Source organism: Drosophila tropicalis, unplaced genomic scaffold (assembly GCF_018151085.1).
Source record: "Drosophila tropicalis isolate 14030-0801.00 unplaced genomic scaffold, ASM1815108v1 contig_859, whole genome shotgun sequence".
NCBI lineage: Eukaryota > Metazoa > Arthropoda > Insecta > Diptera > Drosophilidae > Drosophila > Drosophila tropicalis.
Genome location: NW_027173353.1, coordinates 1,040,196 through 1,052,400, shown reverse-complemented (window position 1 = coordinate 1,052,400; position 12,205 = coordinate 1,040,196). Strand labels below are relative to the sequence as shown.

General features: G+C 37.2%; 2 protein-coding genes across 4 annotated transcripts in view; one reads left to right on the top strand and one right to left on the bottom strand.

The window, feature by feature from the left end:
• Positions 1–12,205, bottom strand: part of natalisin — an 81,870-nt gene that overhangs the window by 3,362 nt on the left and 66,303 nt on the right. The gene's annotated exons all lie outside the window — the stretch shown is intronic.
• Positions 4,725–12,205, top strand: part of cv-c (crossveinless c) — a 101,171-nt gene continuing 93,690 nt past the window's right edge. For both annotated transcript variants that reach the window (XM_068297986.1, XM_068297983.1), the window contains exon 1: positions 4,725–5,838. The gene's annotated coding sequence lies outside the window, so the exon portion shown is untranslated. The remainder of the gene's footprint in view (positions 5,839–12,205) is intronic.

The following is a 12,205-nucleotide window of genomic DNA, read 5'->3' as shown; positions in this document are numbered from 1 at the left end:
AACTTTGGCTGACTTTTCCGCCAAAGCTTTGATTTATGTGGCAACTGTGACACGGCGGCATCGAGCGTTCTCTATAATTATAAAGTCAGCCAACCGGAGATCTAGAGTGGCTGCCAGTCATTGTAGACTTTGTGGCGGCATAGCAAAAGTTTAACGTGCTCATATATATACAGATAGATATAAAACGAAATTTCAACTATTGGAGCAACTTTATTTTCTCCACACAAAACACAAGAAAAGAGCAACTCTTTGTTAAACTAAAATATTTACTCATTTTCCTTCCCATTCTTTTACACTTGCAATACACTAACTGATTGGTTGGTGGCATTGTTTTCCACACATGCTGACGCTGTCATCGGCGGCCCTGTTCCAGGGACTAAAGTTGTCAGCGGCACATTTTTCCACAGCTAATAGGATATAGCAATTTCATGGCGGCTCTGAACTTTGCAATAACAAACAACCATACGATTCGCACCATATAAAATATATGGAAATATGAGATTCCCGGAATTTTGTTGCCATCAAATTATGGCCAATGTGTGGTGGCAATAACAGGGCATAAATGCAACTTTAATTGTAAGGTCTTTGGCTTCGAAGCTAGAAATAGAGGCAAACAGGAATGTTAATCACAATACAAATTCAATTTTCAACTTTTGCTATCTGAATGTAAATTAATAGTTTAAACAAACATGAGCAACAGGAAATGAATTTTTTCGATATGATTTGTGTGAGTAAGAGCAATTCAATGATTCATTTAGATTAAATTTTTTGAGAACTCGTCTTACTTTTAGCAGAGTTCTTTACCTCATTGATCTTCACTGAAATATTGAGCTGTATCTTTGTGTTTAACATTTTTCCTCAGGGGCATAAAGTTTTGATTTCTTTTGAGTTTAAATTTTCGACCAGGGATACATTTCATTTTTCATTGTTATTTCATTCTTTTTACATGCAATAATTCATTTCGAAAATGTTTCAGACGAGCTGTCAAAAGACCTTTAGGCAAAAAACAATGATCCATCTTTAATTCTATCCGAAAGTCTCGTACTCTTGGTTTTTTGCTTCTTAACTACGTTTTGTTTGGATTATTATATCTCATGTACAAGTATTGCAATCTCATAACCTTCCGAATATACCTTTTATGGCAAGTGTATAACAAAGATCAGCCATATCGATAAACAAAAAGATGAAGATTAGGAGAGCAGGGGGAGAAGAGAAAGGGACACAGAGAGATGAAACTGAAACACTTTCAATGCAGATCGATCGAGCATAACAAGTACACAAAGGCAAAGTTGCCGCCGGCAGCTAAAAAGCAGCAACAGCAGCAGCTGACTGCTGACCCATTTATGCAAATTTCCTTACCCACAACAATGGATTGTACAACAAAAACAGCAACAACAATAATAACACCAAAAGCAACTGTGCACTGCAACAAAAGCAAGTACAAGCAACACGCTTGTTTCTTTCATCTCGTGTTTTTTTTCTTTTATTTATTTATTTACTTTGTTTTTTCTTTGGTACACCGAATTTTTTGGTCATTTGTCATGTTGATTTATATTTGCTCATTGGCATTTAATGTTTAACAAGATTTTCACGCGGCGGTCAGTTGTATGGTTGTTGTAGCTCGTTTGACCCAAAGCTGGCGGTAACCTTGAGCTTGCGGCTTGCATAAGAAGTTAAAAGACATGGCCAACTCCTTGCAGATAACGGCAGCTGTGGCAAGTGTTGACACAGCTTGGACTGTGCATGTAAATCCCATTTCCCCTTTGAAGATGCACAGTTTTCTGCGGAGATTTCTTCATGATCTGTTCTGCAATGCTTGCACTTGAGTATAAATGCACTTAGACACTCTGTCAGTCAGTCATCCAGAGGTGAGGGTTTTGTAATTGAGGGATATGGTTCTGTTTAATGGATATATGACTTATCTGGCAAACAAATAGCACTTAAAATCTTGTTATTTGCGTGCAAAGTAACAAGTGGCCGAACAAAGCGGAAGTAAAAAAGGATCCCATGTAAATACACGACGCAGCCAGAGTCAGAAAGTTGTCTCTCTGACTACCTGCCATGGTTGCACCATGGATAAAGTCATAAATATACGCTCGTTTGTCATAGAACATGGGCCCTACTCCGTTTTACTCTGTCTCTTCGAGTATCCGACCATTAATCACACCATTGTGGTCATGGTCGGAACCAAAGCAATGCCGGCAGCTCAATTCGCAGAGACTCATCAATAAAAATGTTGCAGGCAATAGAAATTGCATTTGGCCAAACGCCACATGCGTGGGGTGGCGCTTAGATTAATGAATGCGTCACGATTAGAATCAATTTGAATTAATGAACATTTAAGGCGTCTTTTGATTTTGTTTATCCACAAATACACACAGCGGGGAGTTTTGGCGAATTATAAACGCGAAGAAAAACAAAAAATACACAAAATGTAGCCATGCAAAACAAAAGACTTAGGCAACGAACTTGACTTGCCAGAGAGAGAGACTATCGAACTGCCGGTGCTGGATTGGCTTGAACTGGCCCGGCTTATTAATTTCACATGCCTTGGACATAATGAAAAGCGATTTTATATTACGCGGGCCGCCTGCTGTCGTTTATAATCAAGTTAAGTGAGCGCGCGTCCATAAAACGTTGACTTATCAGCCACCAAATGCCTCGCAAATGGCGCAAATGCATTTAGGGGGATGGAGAATCGGGGATGGGGGTGGCGGCAATTTGGCAAATCGAAACATTTGGGGACAGTGAGACCATTAACAGAATGATGTCGCTGAGAGAGTGCTCGAGCATTGCCTTTTATTTTTTCTTTTTATGGCACTTTTCACTTGGTTTCGGCTTTTGGTATATCGAGTTCGGTGGGGCATCAGGGAAAATCCCCATACAACTTTATTGGCCAGCTTCCCGCTGTGTGCAAAATATATAACTATGTTTTATAGCGCTTTATTTGCATTATTTATGCAAAGAGAAAAGATCACACACATATAAGCGTACTCATGCACACAGATACATCCTAACACACACACACACCCACACACGCTCATATTGATAATCAGCGTTTGGCATTGGCATTGAAAAGTATTCAAAATATGCTCGAAAATATCTGCTTGGCATCTTTTTGTTTTCGTTTTTATTTACCTTTCAGTGGAAGAAGAAAAAACAACAAAAACTACAGCCACTCAGAAAAAAAGCAGACGCTATCGATCAAGCATGCAACACGGGTGCGGGACACTAGAGGCTCTCTCTCCCTTCCTCTATCTGTTTAGATTTCAACACAATGGACTGTCAGGGGTTTCGATTTCAAAGCAGGCACGTAGCCTGACCGGGATGGGGGTAAGGAGCATAGGATGGGAATCGGGTAACTCTCTGTGACGTTGATGCGCACCTTTGATAAGGATGAGACTGCCGACACACCTCGAAATAGTTATGAAATCAACGAACTGAGCGAAAGATAGAGCCCTACTACATATGTATAACTAATTCTGACCAAAGAGAAAGAGAGGAGTGCAGTGATAAAGCAGGAAAGAGTTGACACAGCTAATCCTGATGAATAGTTGTTATTCGTGTCAGATATTTCAAAGGTTCATTCATCAAATGGAACTTCTTCTTTTACAATTACAAGTTGGATGAAATTTCATATGGTATCCATATGCTTATCGCTTTCTTTCACAGCCAAATGGAAAACTGTTAATCTAATGATACACAAAGGCGCTAATCAAATTAAAACAATGAAAGTGTTAAATCGCTTTCCTGGAAATTGGAACTTGCGGTCGGTCATAAAATGCTTAGAGGGCTATAAAACAACAGATAACACAAAGACGAACTGATAAGAACTGTACGATTTAAGACAACGATAAATACAAACTAGCCCAAGAGGAGGGATGCTGCAACAAAAGATATTACATACTCGTAGGCTCACACAAGAGAGACTCCCCGTCATAAAACGCAAGAAAACAAACAACACAATGCGAGTGCACTCTAAATAAAGACATAGGACCAGACCTAGAGGGTTTTTTTTTTATCACCGCTTGTTAGGCCATAAGAAAGTGTGTAAATTTACACACAAAACCGCCGCAGGTGGAGTTTTTCTTTCATTGTTTTTACTTTCTTTCAATGGTTAAATGAGAGGAACTTAATTTTCTCTCGCCAACTGCTGCTTGTCTCTTAGCTAAAAAGGAGAGAAACGGCTTTGGTTTTCGAATTCGATTGATAAACTTTATATAATTCTTTTGTTGTAAAGCAGAAATTCGGTTGGGTAGTTTGAGATGCCACAAGTTCATTGACAAAAATCGTAGAGTTACAGTTGTATTGCTTGATTTTTAACCACTGTGCGCATCGAACAACGACATGTTCGTTCAAACATTGTTGCCACCCCCTACTTCCAGGAAAGATCGGCTCTGTTAGCTACTCAGACAGAGCTGTTAACGCGACCATGAGCTACTGGGGCACAGTGGTTCATTTTTCCAAAATACTTTATGTAAGTTTTTACAAAATATAAAGCATAAAGAAGTAAAAGTTGGTAGCTATAAACACTCTTTATCAGATTAAAGACTTTAGATACTTTTAAAATACTCTTCATTTACCTAAACATTAGGAACATTTCCATCAAGAATGCACCCACATTTGATCGATTTAATTCGAGACTGTGAACCACTGTATGTCGCACAACTGAACGATCTGAGCGGAACGAACAACCTACCAACCACAACCAGTCGGCAATCGCTTGCCAAGCTTTACAGACGTACGAACGGGTCGATATAACGAGCGAGCGCATACGCTATCACCTACTATATTGTATCTAGCGGATACGTTTTATGAATGAGCGCCGAGGCGCAGCGTGAGATAGACAGAACGTGAACGAATATTTCGACGAAAAATACTAAACCAAACGAAATCGATAAACAACAACAACAGCGGGCAACTGCAACGAGCCAAGCGACGAGGCGATATTCGAGTTTGTTAAGAAAGAAAACGTTTGTTTTGCATTTAGTATAAACAAAAAACAAAACAAAATCAAAAAAAAAAAAAAAAGGGAAAAATTAATCCAAAAATATATACATACATATATTTTCATGTATGTGCATATGAGCACATAAAGAAGAACGGGTCGAATGAGTGTACGAAGCGCGGAAATTGCAGTTGCAAACAAAACAAACGCATCGTTTGTCATGCTGTGTGCTCACATTTTGTTGTTTTTTTAGCTTGAATTTTGCACGCCCTCTTCTCCAACTGAAATAGAAAATAAAAATTCAAAAGAGATAAAACCAAAAACAGAAAAAAGTGTAAGAGAAAGAATAATCGGAAAAGTAAGTTTTTTAAGGGGAAAAATATATAAAGCTAAATAGTGCGTGAAAAATGAGTTTTCTTTGCGGTTCGGTACGGTTCCATACACTTTGAGTGCCTGCCTCTGTGTGTGTGTGCGTGCGTTTGGTGTTTTGTATCAGTGTATGTGTATATTTGTAGTGCCTTTTGTTTTTTTGATTACGATTACTAAATTTCTGGCATAAATATATTTGTTTTTACACACACACATAGAAAAAACATGTTGTAATGTAATGAAAACGAGCGCAAGCACCAAAATAAATAAAGTGATTAAAAGTAACAACGCCCCAAATAAAAAAAAAAAAGAAATAGAGAAGAATATCTAAATCTCTCAAATGAAAGAATTGTGCATAAAAATCTAATTGGTGTTTAATTATAGAATTTGATTTGATTTCAATGTGTGTTTGTGAGTTAAAAAAAGAGTTTTAGACCCAACAAAAAAAAAATAGCAGAGATATTCGTACTATCTTTATTCTCAACGTCACTGCCAAGCCAGCTGTAAACGCGTCCAAAAAGGTAAATACATGGCAGCTTATCATACACCTAGAGAGAGAGTAAACACTAACCTATCTGCAGATCATAGCCAGTTTATGGTTAAAGTATCTCTGATTCTTAGAACAAAACCAAAAAAAAAGAAAGAAGTCAACGTTTAGATAGATACATTTTAGTGATTGTCGCGATGTTTGCAGTTACTTTCACTCCAAAAAGTAAAAACAAAAAAAAACGTACTCAAACCGGCATATGCCACACACAGATATACACTCACACACACACATACCGATAGAGTTAGCGATACGAAGAGTAGAGCCAGCGATAGCAATTGCCAGCTGCCTCGAATGGGTCTGGGCTGCGGTTGTCTCTCCTTTTTTAGTTACGCCAGCTAGCTTTATCTTGTCAGCTCTCGTTGCTCTTTGCCAGCATTGTGAATGATAGTGATAACCTATATAATATATATACACAAACACGCACACACACACACACACACACATCTGTTGTTGTTGTTTTCATTGTTAGTTAGTCGCTAGCATTATCTGTCCCCTCATAGCTCAATTTCCATCAGTCACACGCACTCAAGACAGAGTTATCTCCGATCAGTTGGCTTCTTTTACCATTTCCGCCGATCATAGGCCATACAGACTGATTTCTATGCGACAGTTTTGATTCATAAATCATAATAACAATCTGGAGTTTTTCTTTGTTAACCATATTTATACAGACACTTTAACGTAGGTACTTGCTGTATTTGCCTTCACCATAAATACACTCTGTCTCTCTGTCTACATTACTATTAGTGTTAGCTATATTAATTAAGTGTATACAAACGCATTGATTTGCATATTTATGGAAAAAACTCAGCGAAATAAAATTTCCGGTCTGGTTTTTGTTTTTTTCCTTTTTTTCTTCTGTGCGTCATTGTGAGAGCTAACTCGCTCCCACAGTTCGTATTTCCCTCAATTTATAGCGTTAAATATTATAAAGAAGGGACCTGTTCTTTCTTTCGAGAGACTATATAAAAAAAAACAGAGAATTGTGTTTTTGCCATGGTAATACGTTTTGGGTTCTGTTGATCTTATTGTTTTTGTTGTAGCAGCCCTTGTTGTAGTTTTGTTTTTGCTTTTACAACGCCACCACCAGCGCTTTTATGTATTAAACTCGTTTTTTGTTTATACTCTACATATTATTGTATTCGTGTGTGTGTGTACTTATGTAAATATGTCCATAACGAAACACTTGTGCGTGCTGTGTGTGTTTAATATAACAGCAAATTTCAGGTAAATAAAACTGAAAAAATAAAGGGAAACACACAAAATTGAAAAAACCTACCAACCGAAAAAAAAAACAGAGAGAAAAAGGGTAAAAAAACAAACCCGGTTACAGGCATTTAGATCTGAATTGTCACTATGTATTCTATATACTGCTGGCAGGTTCATCAATTTCATTTGTGATAAATGTCTAACAAGAATTTTTACACAAAATACCTTCTGCTCCAGCTGCTATGGCTACATGTAAAGTTGACAACATGATTTGTATGGGCCCAAACGCCCAACATGTTGGCGTCCCCAAGATGATGATGATCATTATTATTGTTGTTGCTATTGGGGGACGACACTGAGCGCCACCCTGAACTTAGATGAGCCACTCATATGAATGCCCCTGTGTCTGTCTGTGTGTGTATAAACTACACGATAGATAGATAGATAGATAGAGAGTAGCAGCAAAATAATCTAGCCAAAAACAGCAACTAATTTCAAACAATGTAAAGTATTATTTATTTTTAACTGAGGTCATCAACGTAGACATCGTCTATTACAACGTCGCCTCAGTCTTTATAGCTATAGCTCTCTACGTTCTCCAGTTGCTCAGAGAGATTCCCCAGATTTTCCTCTAGCTCTATGCAGCAGTTTGGTTCTCCTTTATTTTTCTTCTTTTCCATTTCCCATTTCGTGTTGTTCTTATTTCAAGTTAATGTGTTTTGTTTGGTGCTCTTTTGCGCTCTATTGCTGTTGTTGTGGCTGTTTTTCAGCTGTTGAACTCGAACTCTCACCAAATTATGCCACACAACGATGGCCAGACCCAGACCTCAGACCCAAAGACGAAAACGCAGAGACCCAGTGCCAGCGGGGCCAGCAAACATTATTTCAAATATATTTATGCTTGACTTTTGCGCCTCAATGACTTTTGAATTGCCTTGCCTTTGGCTGCCAGTTTTTACTCACGTGTCTGTGTGCATGTTTATGTCTATCTGTATGCGTTTGCACACACACACAATCACAGAAACATTTGCTTTCAAGTATGATCATATTGAAATCGCTTAGAATCTGATATAGATTTTATACTTTTTCGAGCAGAAATGGATTTTAATATTAACTTTTGAATTTGCTTATTATTTCTGACTTAATTGCTTGCTCAAAATACATAGTCTTGGTTAATTGTTTGAAGGTTAAATGCTTAGATTAATGTAATTAAATTAAAAACAAAATATATATGTATGTCTGATATGTAAAAAAATATATTTCCTCCTCACTTTTCATTGTTTATCTGACAATATGCCTCTGTGTGTGGGTTTCTATTTGTCCTTTATGTATTGTATATTTTGTTATGTCTTACATATGTTGGCCACATCACACGCAAGTAAAAATAAATAGAATGGAAAAGAAATTTCCATGTTCCTTTATTTTTTTAAAGACAAGGACAAGATAAGTAAGTCTCTCTCTCTCTCTATATATATATCAGTCGCTGTCTCTCTGTCTAAATGCAGTCCCAGCAGGGTAGATCACTTTGTAAATGAAACCAATCACATACAGATTTAAGGCACATTAACCTGCATTTAATTTGTCAATATTAGCTCGTTGCTCTAAACAGGCCATTGGAGAAATGCTTTTCTTGGTTCTCAGGCCACACTTTTCTTTTCTTTTTGAAGACCGTTCGAAAGTGAGGCAACATTAACAACAACAACAACAACCACAATGGCAATAACTCTGCACGACAGACACAGCTTGTCTAAATGTCTGATTGTCTAGGTCTTTTGGCTCTCTGTCTGTTGACCTTTTCACAGCTGGAACCATCTTTCACATCGGCTTGCAGCGTTCTCTGGACTCTCCATACATACATACATATATATATGTATAATGGTTGAACAGATGGATGGATGGATGGATCGTTAGATGGATGTATGGTTATATGTGGAGTTATTGCTCCCCATGCATTTGCGCTGGTCCATTGCTCGTGCGCTTGTCAATTTCTGTCAGTTGCTTGTCAAAAAATTTGTTTGACTGTAAAAAATGCAGTGAAAATTGTGTTGGACAAAAAGAAAAACACAGCACAGCACAACAACAAAAAGGAGAAGACCAAAAAAACAAAATACAAACACGATTTTCATGTAATGCTCTCGCTGCCGCAGTACAAATGATTGACGAACTGAGTGACGAGCGGTCTGAGAGTGTTTTTGTGTTTTTTTTTCTTCTTTTTGTTTCATTTCCATGAGGAAATTTCATTGATCCATCCCAATCTTCACTCATCTCTCATCTCTGTGGCTGCATAATTAACCTTTTGCCCATAGTACATACTAGACATATTTGCCATACTTAACATACAGACGTTCGAAATATGTATGTATGTGTGTGTGTACGTATACAGAATGCTGGTGGTCTGTCCGTTTCATTTCGTTTTCGTTTTGTTTACGACGTAATTGACTGATAAATATTGTTAATGTGAAAATGCAAACAAATCAAAGGGAGCCAACTGTGCTACGCAATCGACTGGCTGACTAATACCCACTGCCCACTCACCTGTCCATTTACCTGCTGCCTTCAAGGGCTGTCGTTCTATCGATCACGTAGTGCTACGACCCTCTCCATCATCTCCCCATCCACCCGCACTATCCAGCACCCTTTCTCATGCATAACGTCAAATTTTCGCCAATTTGTCAATAGCTGACACGTCGTCTTCTGTTGCGTGGGTGCAACAGTTTTTTTTTTTGGGTATAATCTCCGCGGACCGGACACACACACACATCGTCGAAGGGCGTTATTATGGCGCCATTAAAAGGGCAAGAGAAAAAAAAACAACAACTAAATTAGCATTTTTTAACGAACTTGGTTAATTATATTTCCCTTTGTTTATTATTAGCAGCCTCAGTGTCAAGCTAAAAATATTTCTATTGTTGATTATTTTGCTAACTAATTTTATATTTTATATACCCTTTCGTATCGGTTATGTGGGTTTCTAAATAAATGCTATTAATATGGTATTAGAGGTCAGTGTTTAGTTTAAAATAATTCTTATTGTTAAAAACTTGACAATAGAAGTAAGAAAGTTCAGTTATTAGCATCATTTACCAATCAAATAGAAGAAGGCTCCAACTACTTACTGGATATCACAAATAGGCGGATATCATTTCTTGTTTCGCTCACTGTAATGCCAAATTAGTTTATTTAGTTTAAAAAATAACATAAATTTTATTAATAACTTATTTTTTCATCAGAACAAACAGTGAAAGGGCACTGAACTTGGCGAAATTTTGTTTTTTTAATGTATCAACTAATCCGATTTTAATAATTGTAATAAAAATCCATTTCAATAAGATATTGGCTTTTGTGACCTTTCCAATTTTATGGATGATATTCTCCTGGGTCGAGGTTAGGATTAAAAATGTTTTCAAAATGTAAAAACCCAATTTATGTGCATAATCCATTTATATTTATATTACACACACATTATATTTTAATTGCTCGAAAGTCTAGAGATCAAATGGTTTTGGCAATCTTGCCAATTTATAACTAGTTTAGATGTAATAAAAGATTTCTCTTGGCAGCTAATATTAAAATACGTAAATGTCACATCAAAGAACTAACATTTGAAGAGTATAGAAAGAACAGTGTGATGGATATTACCACGGTCTTTTGATTTTCTATATATATGTACATTTATGGTTTAATTTTTTACTTTTGTTTTTGACGCAATTTGTCTTTCTTCATGCTTGACGGTCGGTTGGTCGGTCGGCATAGCAAATAGCAGGTGATCTAATCCAAAAGGCGTTCAATTGATGCCAATTTTTGGGCCATAATTAAGCTCAATTAATTTTGCATAAAAGCGGAAATGTATGATCAGAGACACAGAAGCACAGTGAGAGAGGGGAGGAAAAATGGAAATAGAGAGTATTTTCATTGATAATGGACAGTAACAACACTCGGCAAATGATAGACATTCACTTTTTATGGAACGCGCGAGGTGTGTGTATTAATGGAGTGAAATTTCTGGTAATTGAGCGCAACGAGCTTTGACTTTTGGGTGCGCATTTGATGAATATTGAGTGAGTGAGTGTGTGTGTGTGTTTATGGTAAATGAGTGAGCGAGTGAGTGGAGTGAACGAGCAGCTATTTTGTTTTGCCGTTTCTTCTGTCTTTTCTCTTAGTTGGCCATTTTTTTTTTTGCTTTTTTGTTTGATAGACTTCTGCCTGGGTTGCTGCTGTTGATGCATTTGTTATGCAAATCAAGTGCTGCCATATGAACTAAGAAACAAAACGAAAAGAAACACATCTTAGCTGGGAGTTGAAACTCGATGGAGACCCAGAGACCAGGCCAGATCAGATCAAACCAAACAAAAAGACCCGGCATGGCACACAAAATTGAAATCAACAGAAACTGCGAACTGGTTGTGTAGGCAGCACACGTACAAGGTCTTCAAATATGGCTCTTTTTTCTTCTTCTTCTCTCCATAGTCGTTTCTAAGCATTTTTCTTCTATATCTTTTATGTGTGTGTGTGTGTGTGTGTATGTGGATTTTAGACGCTATAATAGCATTAATTTACCATACAATTTCATATTTATGGCCATTGTACGCTGAAGTGCAATTCGGTTGCTTTTTGGTTATTTTCAATTTGTGCATTTGGCCCCTTCCGTTGTGTGTTTCATTATTGTTGGCTCATTGTGTGGGCGGTTTGTTTATTTTGTTAGCCCCATTATTTTTTTCCGCCTCCCTCAAAACGATTGAACAATCGAACGATTTGCAATAATTGATTAATTTTCAGTTAATTTTTATTGCTGAACCTTTTTGCCCACGATTAGAATGTGTGAATCAGCCTTGATACGTGATTTGCAATTGATAACTCGACAATATATATACTCACATTGACAATTTTACCATATACATAATAACAAATATATATTTAATCGATACATGTGCCATTTCCGTTTACATGCGTTTCATACCCGCTTCTCTCATCTCACGAATGAATGATGATTAATTTTGTTGTTTCTGGCGCCATCATAAAAATAAATTGACGTGAACTTTTGCAATATAGAATGATCTAATTTTTGATAGTGGGTCGAGATTTTATATGCTCTAAAGGGTGTTTACCCCATGTACCCCAAAAACTTTGAA